Source organism: Symphalangus syndactylus, chromosome 7 (assembly GCF_028878055.3).
Source record: "Symphalangus syndactylus isolate Jambi chromosome 7, NHGRI_mSymSyn1-v2.1_pri, whole genome shotgun sequence".
In the NCBI taxonomy this organism is placed as follows: Eukaryota; Metazoa; Chordata; class Mammalia; order Primates; family Hylobatidae; genus Symphalangus; species Symphalangus syndactylus.
The window spans coordinates 9,630,506-9,647,031 of record NC_072429.2 but is presented as its reverse complement, the minus strand read 5'-3'; positions in this window follow the sequence as shown (position 1 = coordinate 9,647,031).

Below are 16,526 nucleotides of genomic sequence, written 5' to 3'. Positions count from 1 at the left end.
GGGTCTGCTTGGTGTCCCTAAAACATGGCTCCACACAGAGGGTGCCCTGTGATGTCTTAGCGAACCAGCGAATAAATATGTTAGATGCTCTGCCTGAACAGCCTCAGACAGGCCTGGGCCAGCTCCTGCCAACTCCTAGGAGCCAACTGTTAAATATTCAAGATTCGTGGCTTTGGTTGTTCAACAATTGGTAGCTTGAGATCAGCCAGGGTGAGAGTATTTCCACCACAGCCATCAGCAAAGGCTCCCAGTTCCGGCTCTTTTCTACCCAGCCCCACCCCTAGCAAAACACCAAAAGCCAATCTTCTTAATCTGAGTTAATCTCCTTAATCTGCAAAATATTCCAAATGCAGGGAAAGTTGAAATGCCTCCTGCAGTAGGTCCTGTTGCGTTTCCTCTGATGCATTAGTTCCTATCTTTTTAGCCACCTCCGGCAAGCCCCAGGGCCCTTTGGAGCTGGTGCCAGAAGAGTTAATTCCCATCATCTCCCCACTCCCTTCCTCAATGCACCACCTGTTCTGCTCGGGCTCTGGCCCCAGGTGGGGTATAAACACCCGCAGTGATAAATGGCCCGGCAAGCAGCAGTGCGGGTGACGCCGGAGCCCTCTGCTCCCTCCACCACCTGTTCTATCCCAGCTGGAGGGAGGGGTGCTGGAGGAGGGGGCTTCCATCTGAGTCAGAATCATTCTTCCTAAGTAATTAGCTGCCACAGAGAATGCAAACCTGCAGCCGAAGAGCAAAGGTCTCCCCCCAGCCAGCTTCTCCAAACTCCTCCTGCCCCAGACTTTGCCTCCAGAGGCTGCTGGGAGAGCTGGAAACCTGAGGAGGCCAGAAAACCATTTGCCAAGGTTCAGGTCTCTTTGCAGATCAAAAGCTAAGCCACTCCTTTCAAGACTGCCTCTGTCAGGCCCTGCCCTGTCCAACCCACAGCTTCCCTCCCAAAGCTGCTGTGCCGGGCCTCTCAGTCATCCTCTCCTGAGCTGTATTGGTTGAGTTGTATTGGTTACCTGTGCCTAAGGCATCTCAGCCCAGGGAAAGCAAAGGCTGGGCATCGGCTGAGTCAGGCCCTGATCTTGGACCCCCGTGTGGGTAACTGGGTTTGGGTTGTGCCTGATACCCAGGCCCCACATCTCCTGCCCATTTTGGTGCCTTCCCCCATAGCAGGCAGTGTAGGTGCCCACTGCAGTGTATGCCAGCCCAACCTCCAGCTGCCAGCACCCGCGACCACATTTCTTTGCCCGAGACCTTTCTCTGCCATCTGGCTGCCACTCTGCCCATGTTGCCACAGACCAGAGTGCTGGAAAATAGGGCCCCCTGAGAGCAGCCATCAGCAAGTAACTGATAGGAGTTGGTGTCTAGGTGCCCATAACCCTCCCCTTGTGTGGGGTACTCTCAGGCACGCTGTCCACGCTGGGCCCAGCCCTGCAGGATGGAGCTCTGGTCGCCCACAGTTGGAACACACTGAGAGCGCTCCCTCTCCTGGCTGCTCCTTTCCCCTTCCCATTCCCCTACCACCTCCCAAATTAACTACTTGTATGGGAAACCTTGTCGCAGCGTTTGCTTCCAGGGGGATGCAAACTAAGGCTGCCTCTTTCCAGTGCATGACTGAGCACCTGCTGTGTTCCAGGCGCTGCAGCGAGAAAAGGACACAGGTGTGCAGGCGCTGCCCTGGGCTGGGTCCATGTGGGAGGATCGGCAACGGACGAGGAATCAAATCATATCCTCTTAGATGGTCTTAAACACAATGATGAAAATGCAACCGGGTGATGGCAGTGATGGGGAAAAGTTTGTTTTAGAGGAAGAGAGGGCAGATAGGGAAGAGCGGATCTCTCCGAGGGAGGGTCAGCCGTGCAAACAGCTGTGGGAAGAAGATTCCCGGCAGAGAGAACAGCAAATGCAAAGGCTGTGTGGTGGGAGTGAGCATGGTTGGTTTAGGAACACATAGAAGGCATTGTGGTAGGAAGGAGGCGGGCCAGGAGAAGGTGGAAGAAGTGAAGTAGAAAGAAACGCTGAGGCTGGACCTGGTGGGCCCCTGCAGAGCAAGAAAAAGCGTCTGTGGGTTCAGGAGAACTGGAAATCTTGGGCAGGGTTGAGAGGGGAGGAGGAGGTTTGCTCAGCACCATGGAGCATCCCTCAGCCTACTGTGTGGAGACTGGGTGGAGCAGGGGCAGGAGTGGATTACAGAGGCAGCTGGGGCTCCCCCCTCCATCATCTAAATGGGAGATGTTGATGCTTGGAGCAACTCCACGTTCTCTGCAGGTGAACCTTCCATAAACCTGCCCTTTCTCTGCCGAGGACCAGTCCCTGGCCTGTGAGTGCCATTCCCCAGGCCCCTCCAGGCTGGGGGTGACTTCCAAACCTCAGGCTAATGCCTGAGTCCCTGTTCCCTCTGGAGTCTCCCACAATGCCAAGTGTCCGTGCCCACCACCTGCCCAGGGAACATCCTTGCTCCCCATACTGGGCATCACTAGGGGCCTCCCAGCTCTTGCCTGCTCCACAAGTGAGCAAGTGTCATTCCAGATCGAAGCACCACTGCCACCCCGACCCTGGCCTTCCCCAGTCCAGCCCCCAGAAGGGGCCCTCCCAGGGCCCAGGGCCATGATCATTTAGTGGCACCATGGGCTTGCAGCAGCTTTCCCTGAGTTTCTCAGAACACATTAACTACATTATTTTTCACTCGATATCCATCAAGAAACCCTTGAGAGAGCTGAAGGAGGTGGCTTAGCCCTAGTTTACAGATGGGTTTTACAAATAGGAAGGTTTCCACATTTTTCGGGAGCACCGAGGAACAGAGCCTCCGTGAATCCTAAACCAGCATCAATCACAAATGGGCACAGTTAGGGGAAGAGTTGTAAGCCTTGTATGGAAATCAGGTTTGGGGCCTTGCTGCCTGCCTCTGCTGGGGAACAGACCCCACAGACCCCGCAGACCCCTGCCCGGGGACTAGGGGAGAGCTTGATCTTGCTCTCTCAGGAGGGCCCCGGGTTGCCTGCCGGGCTGGCCCCATCCTGCTTCAGTACTGAGCTTTATTGTATAACTCTAATGCTCAGGGTATGGTGGCACACTCCTGTAATCCCAGCACTTAGGGAGGCCAAGGTGGGAGGATTGCTTGAGCCCAGGAGTTCAAGACCAGCCAGCAATCTCTCTTTTGTAGAGATAGGGAGTCCTCTATCTCTACCAAACATATGAAAATTAGCCAGGCGTGATGACATACACCTGTGGTCCCACCTACTTGGGAGGCTAAGTCAGGAGGATTGCTTGAGCCCGGGTGTTGAGGCTGCAGTGAGCCAAGATCGTGCCACTGCACTCTAGCCTGGGCAACACAGCAAGACCATGTCTCAAAGAACAAAAGGATAACTCAAGGGCCACTGAGAACTACGTTCTGGGTCCAGGGCAGGAGCAAGAAGAGGGCTAGCAGAGAAAGGCAAGAACGGGAACAGAGAGCGTGCGAGACTAAGCTTTCTGTCTCTGTCTGCCTCAGCCTCCTCATCTGTAAAACGGGGGAATATAATTCCCTTATCCCAGGGCAGCAGGTGCGATCATGGCTGTGAGCACACTTAGGGGTCTGGGGCATAGACTGCCACTTATTCCTCGCCGCCGCCAGTGTCTATTCTCCCCTCCCTCTGCTCTCCCCTCCCTTCTGGCTCATGGCTGCCAGAATCAACACTTTCTCCAGCCTCCCTGCCACTTGACTAAATTTGGACCGTAACGCTGTAAGCACGAGTGTAGTGTGCGGTTCTGGGAAGTGTCCTCAAAGGGAGAACATGTCCTTCTCAGTCCCTTTCTCCTCTCGGCAGCTGGAACTAAGCAGCCACCTTGGCTGGTAAAGTGGAGGAGGCCTCCTGCAGAGGAGGTAGCGGTCGACCGGAAAAGGCTCTTCTAGTCCCAATTCCTGCCTGCAGGCTCTTGATTGTTTGAGAGAGAAATAACTTCTGTCTTGTTTACAGTGCTGCTTTTTTCTTTCCAGTGGCTTCTATCACTCCTAGCTGAACCTAATCCTGTTTGCTGTAGACCAGAACCTAGATCTGTCTGTCCCCAGGGCCCAGGCCCACCCACCAGCCCACTGCTCTGTGGGTCCTCGTGAAAGGCCGTAGTGGTTTGAGGGGTGGCTACCGCTCCAGATTCGTCAATGAGCTGCCCAGTAAGGCAGGCGGCCCTGGCTCGGCTAAGCTCCCCGTGCAGCTCAACTAGAAGGTGCTGGGGGTGACCCCCACGGGGTTTCTGGAACAGGCTGGAGCTTTGGCTTTTGAGAAGAACAGGAAAAGAGCTTGAAGAATGGGAAGGCTGAGGACAAGGACAGTGACTGGAAATTACTTGTTGGCTGGCTTCAATCCAGCCTCTGGCAAGGCAGAAAGGAAATTCTCAACTGGTCCTCGCACAGTTAGAAGAACGTGGCGATGAGGCGGCCTTAGATGTCCCATCCTCATCCTCTGACTCGGTCCTCGTACCCATTGCACAGAAAGGAACCAATGGCTCCCCTTCCACCACCTGGGAGCACGAGCCGGCTGGCGACCACAGAGTGGATGTCATCTGTGTCTCTCCAGCCCCACATCCGTTCGTCCCTCTTAGTGCTAACAGCACCCAGTTTCTCTGTGGGAGTCCGCACCGTCCCCACTTTCAATCCATGAGCTTCAGATGGAGCAGACCTCACCCCAGGGTCCAAGGCTGCCATGCGGCTCAGGCCAGGCCAGAGAACTTAAATTCCTCCAACTACCATGATCGGCCAGGGATGGACATGTGACCCGGTAAGACTCAGTGAGACTGGAGGGGACGTTCTTTGTTCATGGATTTGACCCTGGGAGGGTTTAACCCTTTTGCTACCACATGGAGCCTCAGGACAAAGCTAATGTGGAAACGAGCAGAGCCAAGAGACAGACAGGAGCCCTCCTGGTTCTAGATGGCTCCAAGCTGAAGCTCTCATCAGCCCTGGACATGTATATATCAGCAGATTTCTTCCCCATCACCAGCCAGAGCAATTTGCCTACGTACATTCTAGTCTCTCTGACTGGAACGTCATTCCTTCTCCAGCTGCCAAAATCCCCTCCAGCATCTTCAGGCAAATGTAAACTGCCCCCCCCGCCCCCCCGCACCAAGAAGGAGGCGGCTCTCTCCCCTGCCCCAGTTGAGCACGGATCACATAAATGGGAACCATTTTCACGTGGGCTCCACCTCCCCATAGGAGTCTCTTCAGCCCAGGACCTGCGTCTCCTGTAACTCTGTATCCAGCACCCAGCATCCAGTAGGCGCTCACTAAATACCGGTGGAATAAATAAATGAATGACTGCAGAGAAGCAAGCTAATCGTTCATCAAGTTTATGGATGACATGAAATTGGGAGCAGTTTCTAGCCAGAGGTTAGAATCATAAAGCAGATTGGCTTTCGCAAATGAGACTACAGCAAGACGGAATCGGAATTGGATGACGTTCATTAAGTAACTAGTTTGAGGAAGTCGTCGCCGGGAGTGTGTGAGAGCTGGGGATATAATGGTTTCTGTGCACGTTCCAAGAAAAGCTGTGGGTGGCAGGCTGGACAGGGGGCAAAAGAAGTTGGCTGTCAAGAGCTGGGGTTAAAATGGGGTCGAGGTCCGTTCATGGGCTCGTGACAGGCAAGACCCCAACAAGTCCTTCTGCCACCAGAAGCCACCCCTAGCTGTGTATTTTGGATGCAGGGGAAGCAAGGGAAAAGCTTTTAAAATACAGAGGACAAATTGGATTTCTGAAGTCGGGTTAAAGAAACTGGGGTTGCTGCATCTGGAAGCAAAAACAGGAAAAACCACTTCCCTGAATGGGCTTTAATGAGAAGTGCCACTCCCCAGAGTGGGGAAGGCATCCCCACTCCCACCTGGAAGAGCCCTGTGCCCCAGAAGAAGGGTGACAGGCAGGGAAGTGGTGGCAGCCCGCCCTGCTCCCACTGCAGCCTCCAGAGCTGCCGCCACCCCTGCTGTTTACACTTTTATCGTTTGCAATGAAAGACGATGATGTGTGTGCGCTGTATTGATTGTGCCTCTTAGATTTTTATGTCATTGTGGAAAGCAGCAATTATGGTCGCCTGCTCTGGAGGGAGCAAACAGCCCTAGGGGAGGATGAGGCAGGGCCAAGAAGATGGAAAAGGCAGCCCGAGGGGTCCCCTGCTCAGGAGCTGGGGCTGTGAGGTAGGCAGGGCAAGAGAGGGACTGGCTGAGCCTGAGAAGGGCAGGCTGGATTCGCCCTACCGCAGGCTGCAGACATTTATTAAGCACCTGGGGTGTGCCTAATACTCAAATCTTTGTCCCATATCCTTCCGAAAGCCCCCAGTGGCTTCCCTTTTGCATTTAGAATAATGCAAAACATCTCACTGTGCTTACCAAGACATGTCACCTTGCCCTGCCCAACCCACTGGTCTCACCTCCACCCTCACTCATTGCCCTCCGGCCCCCTGGCCTTCCTCCTGGCCTGTCCATTTGCCATGCCGGGCTCTGCCTTAGGGCCTTGGCGTGTGCCACTCCCTCTGCCTGGAATGCTGTTCCCCACAATCCCTGTCCTCTTCACACTCAGGCCTCAGCTCCAGCGTCACCTCCTCACAGCCCAATCACAGAGACCCCGTGCCATGTGCACACCAGTCTCTATCACATCACCTCCCTTTTTTCCTTCCTAAGACTTTTAGGAAGTCTTGTCCACTCTCAGATGGCTTACTGTTTGTGGGCTCATTGTCTGTCTCTCTCACCCACTGAGATGTAAATGCAAAGAGAATGAGGGCCAGGCGCGGTGGCTCACTGCCTGTAACCCCACCACTTTGGGAGGCTGAGGCAGGCAGATCACTTGAGCTCAGGAGTTCGAGACCAGCCTAGCCAACATGGTGAAACCCTGTCACTACCAAAAAAAAAAAAATTAGCCAGGCATGGTGGTGCATGCCTGTAGTCCCACCTACTCGGGAGGCTGAGGTGGGAGGATTGCTTGAACTCGGGAGGCAGAGATTGCAGTGAGCCGAGATTGCAGCACTGCACTCCAGCCAGGGTGACAGAGTGAGACTCTGTCTCAAAAATAAATAAATAGATAAGGAATGGGAACCTTATCTCTTGTTCACTGCTCTGCCACCAACACCTAGAGGACTTCCTGGTACACAACGTGAGTGGAATGAATATTGATAAATATAATTAGCTCCAGTGAACAGTAAAGGAAACTGAGGCCTAGAGAGTGTATTAATTAGGGCTGTGTTTGTGAGTAACAGAATGCCCAGCTAATACCCAGAGGTGGGTGATTGCTGGCACTGGCCCAGTTGCTCAGTGATATCCTCCCAGGCCAGGGAACTTTCCGTCTTCCTGCCAGCCTCAGGACATTACTCTTAGCTTGCCCCTCATGGTCACAAGGTGGCTGCTGCTGCTCCTGACATCATGTGGCATTCTAAGCTGGAAGCAGAGGAGAAGGCCAAACTCTGATCCAGCTGAGTTTGTCCCTCTTTTTACTGGGCCTTTTCCACTCCCAGAATCTTGGCCCTCATCAAGATTCTTCCTCTAGCTCATTGGCCAGATCTGTGGCACCTGCTGCAAGGGAGATTGGGAAACTGAGCTCTCCAGGCTCCGCCGTAGAGGAAAGCAAAGAGAAGAGGGTTGGACAGGAGAGTGGGCCAGCCTCAGCGACAGCCATGGGGGGGGTGAGGTGACTTGCCCATGGCCACAACTACACAACTACTGGCTGACTCCAGGGTCCATGCCCTATTTGTCATACCGTGGTGCTTCCCTCCTGGCACCTGTGTCAGAGAAAGAGGGCACTAGAGCAGATAGCACAGGTGCCCTCAAGTCTATTGCCTGGCCACGTGCAGTTGTGTCTAAGCTGCCTGTCTTGATCAGCTCCCAACATCCGCCTCCTTCCCACGACGCACCCCAGTGGTCCGGCCGCAACGATCCACCCAGGGCTCCCTGACCCACCCAGTCCCTAAGCCCTCCTCTGGCTCTGTGCACCTGTTGCTCCTGGCCAGAGTCCCTGCTCACCTGCAGCACTCCGCTCATCCTTCCAGGACCAGCTCAAATGTTGCCTCCTCCAACTCTTTCTCTTCTCCCTCTGTCATTTGGCACACACGACGTGCCTAGGTCAGCTCAGGGTGCTCCAAGGTGCCCTTATATAGCTGACACTCCAGAGCAAGAGACAGGCCATAAGCAAATAAACAACAAAATAAGACCATTTTACAAAGGCACCAGTATCGTAATAAAAACAAAGCAGGGTAATGTGTTAGACACTGGGAGGTTGTGCCAGGCAGAAAAATAGCCCCCCAAAGATGTCCTCAGTCTAATCCCTGGAACCTGTGACTATGTCAGGTCACACTCCAAGGAGAGTTAAAGGTGAAGATGGACTTAAGGTTGTGAATCGTAAAGAATCTGGCTGGCCTTTGTACCCAGTTCCTGGGAGGTAGCCTCTAAATCCTTAGAATTTCCTGAGTGATGGATGTCTTGTTACTTGCAGTCACTCAGACAACAGCTGTTACTTTCCGCCAATGAGGTGGCTCAGGATCAGGGCTGGACATGCCAGAAGGACCAGCCCTGTGATGAGAGGATGGGGCTGTGAGCCACACATGATATCAGTACCACCTCCATGGAGGAGAGGGGGATGGAGATGGGGTTCAGCTTCACAGCCAATGATGCAGCCCATTCGAGCAATTGTGTCCATGTACTGAAACCCCAATAAAAACTCAACACCAAAGCTCAGGTGTGCATCCCTGGCTGGCAATACTCTGTACTGTCACATTTTGATGTCTCAGAGGGAGATGCGTCCTGACTCCACAGGGAGATGATGATGGGTGCTTCATGTTTGGGGCTCTCCCAGACCTTGCCCTGTGGGTCTGCCTCTTGGGTTCGTTCTGATTGCATCCGTTTATCATCATAAGTACAGCCCTTTCCTGAGTTCTGAGTCAGTCTAACAAATTATCAAACCTGAGGATGCAGTGAGAGCCCCTGAATGTGTAGGCAGCTGGTGAGAAGTGGGGGCGGCCTGGGGCCCCTTGCTCCTGTGGCTGGTGTCTGAAGCGAGGGCAGTCTTGTGATGGAATGTACCCTTAGCCGGCCCGGGCGCGGTGGCTCACGCCTATAATCCCAGCACTTTGGGAGGTTGAGACAGGCGGGTCACGAGTTCAGGAGATCGAGATGATCCTGCCTAACACGGTAAAACCCCGTCTCTACTAAAAATACAAAAGTTAGCCTGGCGTGGTGGCGGGCGCCTGTAGTCCCAGCTACTCCGGAGGCTGAGGCAGGAGAATGGCGTGAACCCGGGAGGTAAAGCTGGCAGTAAGCCGAGATTGCACCACTGCACTCCAGCCTGGGCGACAGAGTGAGACTCAGTCTCAAAAAAAAAAAAAAGAAAAGAAAAGAAAAGAAAAAAAAGGAATGTACCCTTAGCCTGTGGAGTCTAGCCTAATTCCAGGCAGTTAGCGTCAGAATCCATTGCAGGTTGCTCATGAGCTGACCTTGAGTTGGGGACATTGTCCTGAATTATCTGATAGGCCCAGTAGAATCACAAGAGTCCTTAGAGATGGAAGAGGGAGACAGAGGGGAGAGAACCAGAGAGTGGTAGTGCAGGAGGGACTCAGCCCAACTTGAAGGTGGAAAAGGGGGCCACGAGGATGGGGGAGGACAGGTGACCTTGGGCAGCTGGAATAAGCAAGGAAACAGGCTCCCCCCAAGAGCCTCCAGGAAGAACACAGCCCTGCCCACACCTTGATGTTAGCCCAGTGGGACCCAGGGTGGACTTGTGTCCTCCAGGACTGTAAGATATAAGTGTGCATTGTTCTAAACATCTAATCTTGGGGGGGTTTATTACAGCAGCAACGGGAAACTCATACAAGGATGCTACTTTGTGTGGGGAGGGTCAGGGAAGGCCTCTCTGAGAAGGTGGCAATTAGGGTGAAACTTGACCCTCCTCCTACCCCCTTATGTCACACTGTTGCTGGCTTTGTTTGGAAGACACGCACAAATGTGGACCTTACTGGATTCCGCTTTGTACACCCACAACTTACTGGAGACCAGCAGGGACTCAGTTTTCAATAATGCTTTTCCTCACAGTAATTTATTTATTTGCTTACTTATTTAATTTCTTGAGACAGGATCCCATTTAGTCACCCAGGTGGGAGTGCAGTGATGCAATCATAGCCCACTGCAGCCTTGAACTCCTGGGCTGCAGCAATCCTCTTGCTTTGGTCTCCCAAGTAACTGGGACTACAGGCGTGCACCACCATGCCCTGCTATTTTTGTTGTTGTTGTTGAGACAGGGTCTCCTTATGTTGCCCAGGCTGGTCTCAAACTCCTGGACTCAAGTGATCCTCCTGCCTCATCCTCCCAAAGTGCTGGGATTACAGGCGTGAGCTCCCATGTCCAGCCATGGGTCAGTTTTCATGGGAACATAAGTCTTCATTTCTGTAGAGTAAATCCCCAGGAGTGGAATTGCTGGGTCACATGGTAAGCATATATTTAACTTTATAAACAATTGATAAATCGATTTCCAGACTGGTGGTGCCACATTGAGTTCTCATCAGCAATGTGTGAGCATTCCACTTGGTATTGTCCGAACTTTTATTTTATTCATTCTAGTGGGTGTGTAGTAGTATCTATTGCCCTAATGGCTAATGATGTTGAACATCTTTTCATATGCTTATTGGACATCTTTATATCCTCTTTTGTAAAGTATCTGTTCAGATCTTTTGTCCAGTTTTTAAATGGGTTTTTTGTTTTTTTACTGATGGCAGCAGTGGCTCCAGACAGCCTGCCACTGCCATCACGCCGGCTGCAACAGGGAGTCACAGTCGGGGCTGCACACTTTGTGGAGCCAGCGGAGGCAGGGACAAACAGGAGTCTCACCCTTTCCAAGCTGGGGTAGGAGCTCCTCAGGTGACGTTGCAGCCGCCCAAGTCCTGGCTGCGGATCCGAGTCTCCCTGTGCTCTTGGGGGGCCAGGAACAGACAGGAACCCTGCCCTCCTGGGTGCAGCTGCAACCACCCAAACCAAGGCTGCAGACCTGGGCCTCCCACTCCAGGAGCAGACAGGAGCCCTGCCCCCACCCCCCACCCCCAAACTGCTGCTGCAGACTCAGGCATCCCTGCACTCTTGGAGGCTTGGGAAGGCTCCCTGCCCTTGCAGGCTTGGAAGTGCCTGCTCCCCTTGCCTGGCTTCTCCTTGCTATCAGGGCTGAGCCCAGTGCCATGAACTCCAGCAGGAGGCAGACAAATTCCTGGGCAGAAGGGGGCAGTCCCCAGTGAGGCCCCATCTTCAGGCCAGGGAGAGCCTGAAAGCTGGGGGCCAGGCTTCCAGTCCCACTGACCTAAGTGCATTTTCTGGGTCTGCCCATGGCTGCCCATGGACCAATCAGCATGCACGTCCCCCCGCTCTGAGGCCCATAAAAGCCCTGGGCTCAGCCAGAGCTGAGCAGACAATGGGATGACTAGCAGCAGAGAGGAGCTTCACACTCCAGGGTCTCCTCTCTGCTAGGAGCTGAACATTCATTGGGATGCCCTGGCTGCAGAAAGGAGCTACCCCCGTAGGTCTCCTGTGAGCTGTTCTGTTGTGCAGTAAAGCTCTTCTTCATCTTGCTCACCCTGCACTTGTTTGCATACCTCATTCTTTCTGGTTGCAGGAGAAGAACTCGGGACCGCCAAATGGTGGAGCTAAAACAGCTATAACATAAACAGGGCTGAAACACGCCCCTTGCTCACCACATTGCAGGCGAAGAGGAGAGAAGACCTGCAGCCCTTTAGGGAGCCCAGACCTGGGAGGACTCCCTGAGCTAGGGCTGTGACTCCCTTTTTGGGGTCCTGCAGTGCCTGGAATCTCCAAGCTTCTGGGTGCCACTGTGTTTCCCAGTGCCGACCAGGGAAGCTACCTGCAATGCACCTGGTCCAGCCACAGCCTCACAGAGAGCCGGCACCTGTGCTGCCCACCCCACTGCAGCAGCTGGTGTGTCTGACTGCACAGAGGCAGGACCCCACACTTGCTCACACACCCCTCACCGTTCCACGCCTGACTCGTCCTTGGCAGATGTGGGATCCAGGCTGGTAGTGTGAGCCAAGTGCAGCCTGCCAGGCTGAGTGGGTGGAACAAACCCAGTGGGCCCGAGCAAAACTTGGGCAAAGGCACTACTGCCAGAGGTTTCAGGTCAGAAAAGTGACACCCAAAAGATTCCGTGACATTACTGTTAAGTTATGACAGTTCTTTATATGCTCTGAATACAAATCTCTTGTTGGATATGTGGTTTGTAAATATTTTCTCCAAGTCTATAGCTTGTCTTTTTATTCTCTTAACAGTCTCTTTCTCAAAGCAAAAGTTTTGATTTTGATGAAACTTGATTTATCCTTTCATAGACTGTGTTTTTAATATCATGTCTACAAACTGTCTAGTCACAGGTCATAAAGATGCCCTTCTATGTTTCCATTCAAAAGTTTTATCTATAATCTGTTTAGAGTCCATTTTTGAGGCCTGGCATGGTGGAGCGCACCTGTAATCCTAGCACTTTGGGAGGCCAAGGCAGGAGGATCACTTAAGCCAGGGAGTTTGAGACCAACCAGCATGGGCAACATGGTGAGACCCCTTCTCTACAAATAAAAAATTAGCCAGGCATGGCCGGGCGCGGTGGCTCACACCTGTAATCCCAGCACTTTGGGAGGCCGAGGCAGGTGGATCACGAGGTCAGGAGATCGAGACCATCCTGGCTAACACAGTGAAACCCCGTCTCCACTAAAAATACAAAAAAAAAAAAAAATGTGCCGGATTCAGTGGTGGGCACCTGTAGTCCCAGCTACTCAGGAGGCTGAGGCAGGAGAATGGCATGAACCCGGGAGGTGGAACTTGCATTGAGCCGAGATTGCACCACTGCACTCCAGCCTGGGTGACAGAGCAAAACTCCATCTCAAAAAAAAAAAAAAATTAGCCAGGCATGGTGGAGCACACCTGTGGTCCCAGCTACTCAGGAGGCTGAGGTGGGAGGATCACCTGAGCCCAGGAGGTCAAGGCTGCAGTGAGCTGTGATTGCACCACTGCACTCCAGCCTAGGAGACAGGACGGGACCCTTCCTCAAAAAAGAAAAAATAGAGTTAATTTTTGTGTAAAATGTAAGGCTTAAGTTAAGATTATTTGTTTTCCTATGAATGTATTCAATTTTAATTAATTTATTTAACTTTTTACTATATCTCTTTGAATAGTTTTTTTAGAGGTTGTTCTAGAAAATGCAATAGACATACTTAACTCTTCTCAGTCTACTTCATGTGAAGTGTAAAGAACTTACTGCTGTGTAGGTCCCTTTATCCTCTCCCTTTTATGTTATATTTGTCTTCTATATTACATCTACAGTCACTGAAAACCCTACCACACAATGTTTTTTTGTTTGTTTGTTTTAACCATCAGACATATTTTAAAGAACTCAACAGGAGAAAAAACAGCCTATTATATTTATCCAAATATTTACCATTTCCTCTGCTCTCCATTTATTCCTGATGTTACACATTTCCTTCTACTATGATATTCTTCTGTCTAAAGAACTTGTTGTAGCAATCTTTTAGTGCAAGTCTCCCAGCAACAAATCCTCCTAGTATTCCTTCATCTGAAAATGTCTTTATTTTACCTTTATCCAGAAGGTATTTCTTCTAAAGACTTACGATTTGACAGTTCTTTTCTTATTTTGTTTTGTTTCGTTTAAGCACCTTAAAACTGTCGTTCCACTTTTGCTGGCCTTCATGGTTTCTGATGAGAAATCCAGAGTCATTTGAATCATTTTTCACCTATAGGAAATGTGTCATTTTTTTCGGGTTGCTTTCAAGATTTTGTCTTCATTTTTCATTTTCGGAAGTTTGATTATGATTTTCTGGTCATAGATTTCTTTGGGTTTCTTCTGTTTAGGATTCACTGAGCTTATTACATCTGTAGGTTTATGTGTTTCACCAAAGTTGAAAAATTTCCACCATGATTTCTTCACATATTTTTTCCAGACCCTATTTTTTTCTTCTCTCCTTCCAGAATTCCAATGATAAGAATGTTAGACCTTTTGGTGTTTTCCCATGGGTCCCTGAAGTTCTGCTCATTTTTTAAACACTCTTTTTTGCCTGTTATTCAAATTGGATGACTTCTATTGATCTATCTTCAAGTTCACTGGATTCTTCCTCTATCATCTCCATTTTGCTATTGAGCCCACCCAGGGAGATTTTTGTTATTGTCTTTTTCAGTTCTAAATTTCCACTTGGTTCTTCTTGATATCTTGTTTCTTGGCTGAGACTTTATGTCTTTCCATTCATTTCAAGAGTGTTTGCTCTTACACATTGCACCACTTTCATAATAGCTGCTGTAAAGTCTGATATCTCAGCAAAGTAATCTCAGCATTGGCATCTTTTCCCAAGTGAGTTGAGCCTTTCCTGGTTCTTTTTTTTTTTCTTTTTGAGATGGAGTCTCACTCTGTTGCCCAGGCTGGAGCGCAGCGGCACAATCTCAGCTCACTGCAACCTCCACCTCCCTAGTTCAAGCGATTCTCTGCCTCAGCCTCCTGAGTAGCTGGAATTACCTGAGTAGCTGGAATTACAGGCACACGCCACCACACCCAGCTGATTTTTGTATTTTTAGTAGAGATGGGGTTTCACCACGTTGGTCAGGCTGGTCTCAAACCCCTGACCTCAGGTAATCCACCCGCCTTGGCCTCCCAAAGTGCTGAGATTACAGGTATGAGCCACTGTGTCCAGCCACTCCTGGTTCTTTCTATATAGAGTAATTTTTGGTGTTTTTCTGTTAGCAGGCAAATGATCCAGTTGAGTTCGGGTCATAAGTTCCCAACAGCCTCCTGTGGCCTGTGGTTCCAATGTCAGCTCAATTTACAAAGCTTTTGCTATTTATTCATTTTTTTATTGCTTATTTTATTTTTTTGCTATTTCACTATTTGAATCTGCCCTGTATGTACTACCCCATGGCTAATCTGGGATTTGAGCAGTGGACTATCCCGTAGTTCAGTTCTCAAGTATGCAGTTTAAGGTCAAATCCTGTACAGATCATGTACATTTTGGGAAGGAACCTAAGATTTCACAAACAACTTTAAGGGATCACTTTTCCCAGCTCCTCTCTCTCTGAGATCTCTCCTATACTTTCTGGTTCACTGAGGTTCCCTTTGTCCAGTCCTTGGGCCAGAAAGCTGGGGCTTTACTTCTCCTCTGCCATGCATTTCCTGTGACTGTATGAGTTGAGCCCAAGCACCAGAGATAGCAAAGCAGCAGGGGTTTGCCCCACCTTCATGGACCATGGCTCCTCCAACTGGAGAGGAAAATTCCCCTTCCTCAGAGTTTTAGGTTCCCGCCAGCTTTCGCTGCTGCTGCTGTTGCTACTGTTGCTGGTGCTACTGCCACATCATTGCTTAGGGGCTGTGGCATGAGAGAATAGAAAAAGAGAAAAAGAAAAAGAAAAAAATAGGAGGCTTCTTCACTCACCGGGAGCAGTGGGAGACCCCTTTCTTGGTCCTAAAGCCAGAATCAGAGGGTTTTCCCTGGAGAGCTCTCTGTAGATGCTGATATCCACTTCAAGGTTTTGGGCTGTATTGAATTCAGGGGTTTCAATTCAGGGGATATTGAATGGGGGAAAAATAGTAAACTTACCACCAATTTGGTGTGACTTTGATAACTGGTCTTTGTTTCAGAGGCTTAAAGGAGGTAATTCATGCAATTAGTCTGGGTTTGAAGCTGCATTCTGTGGGAGAGACAAGATGGAGTGGGTCTACTTCGTCTTACCTCCAACTAGAACCTCCCCACTAATTTTTAACAGACCCGATGCATGCATACATGGTGCTAAAGCCATCGCTGAGTAAGCACCTCTTATGTCAGGCACATCAGCAGAGTTTTATGCTCACAGACTTATGCTCAGGCAGCTCAGGGTTTGAACCCCAGCTGTGTGATGCCGGGCAAGAATCCAAATCCATATGATCCTCAGTTTTCTTGCCTGTAAAACAGGGAGAATTGTACGAGGTGGCAAGGATGAGACACTGTAACATCTATAAAGCTCTTTATCTCAAGACCCAGCACATAATAATTGCTCAAGAAATAATAGCTACTTTTGGTGTATTATTATTATTACTCATTTTGTTGCAAGCAGAGTCCTGGGGTTGCAAGCTACAGAGATAGACTCTGCCCATGTGAAGCAAAAACGGAAGGTAAATTTGGGGTTATCTGAATCCACGGAGGCTGGGGGACCAAGTCTCAGAGCACCAAGGACTGAAGACTGGTTGAGGGTCTCAGCTGAGTTTACTCCTGGCCCCACAGCCCGGGACAAGCTGCCCTAGAGCTTCCACTGTGAGAGTTAGCACCATCACTGCTCTCCTCAAAGACCGTACTTGGTGGGGACCTTTCCAGAGGGAAATGGGGACTAACAAGCAAGGGGGGCATGGGTTCTAGAAAACCCCCCACAATAAAAAAAAAAAAACCCTTCCTTCTTATTAGTTATAAGACCAAAGGCGATTAACCTACCTTCTCTGCATGTCTGTTTTCTCACCTGTAAAGTAAGGCAAATAATATGAGCTGAAGACTTAATCTGATAATGTCAGAAAGGAATG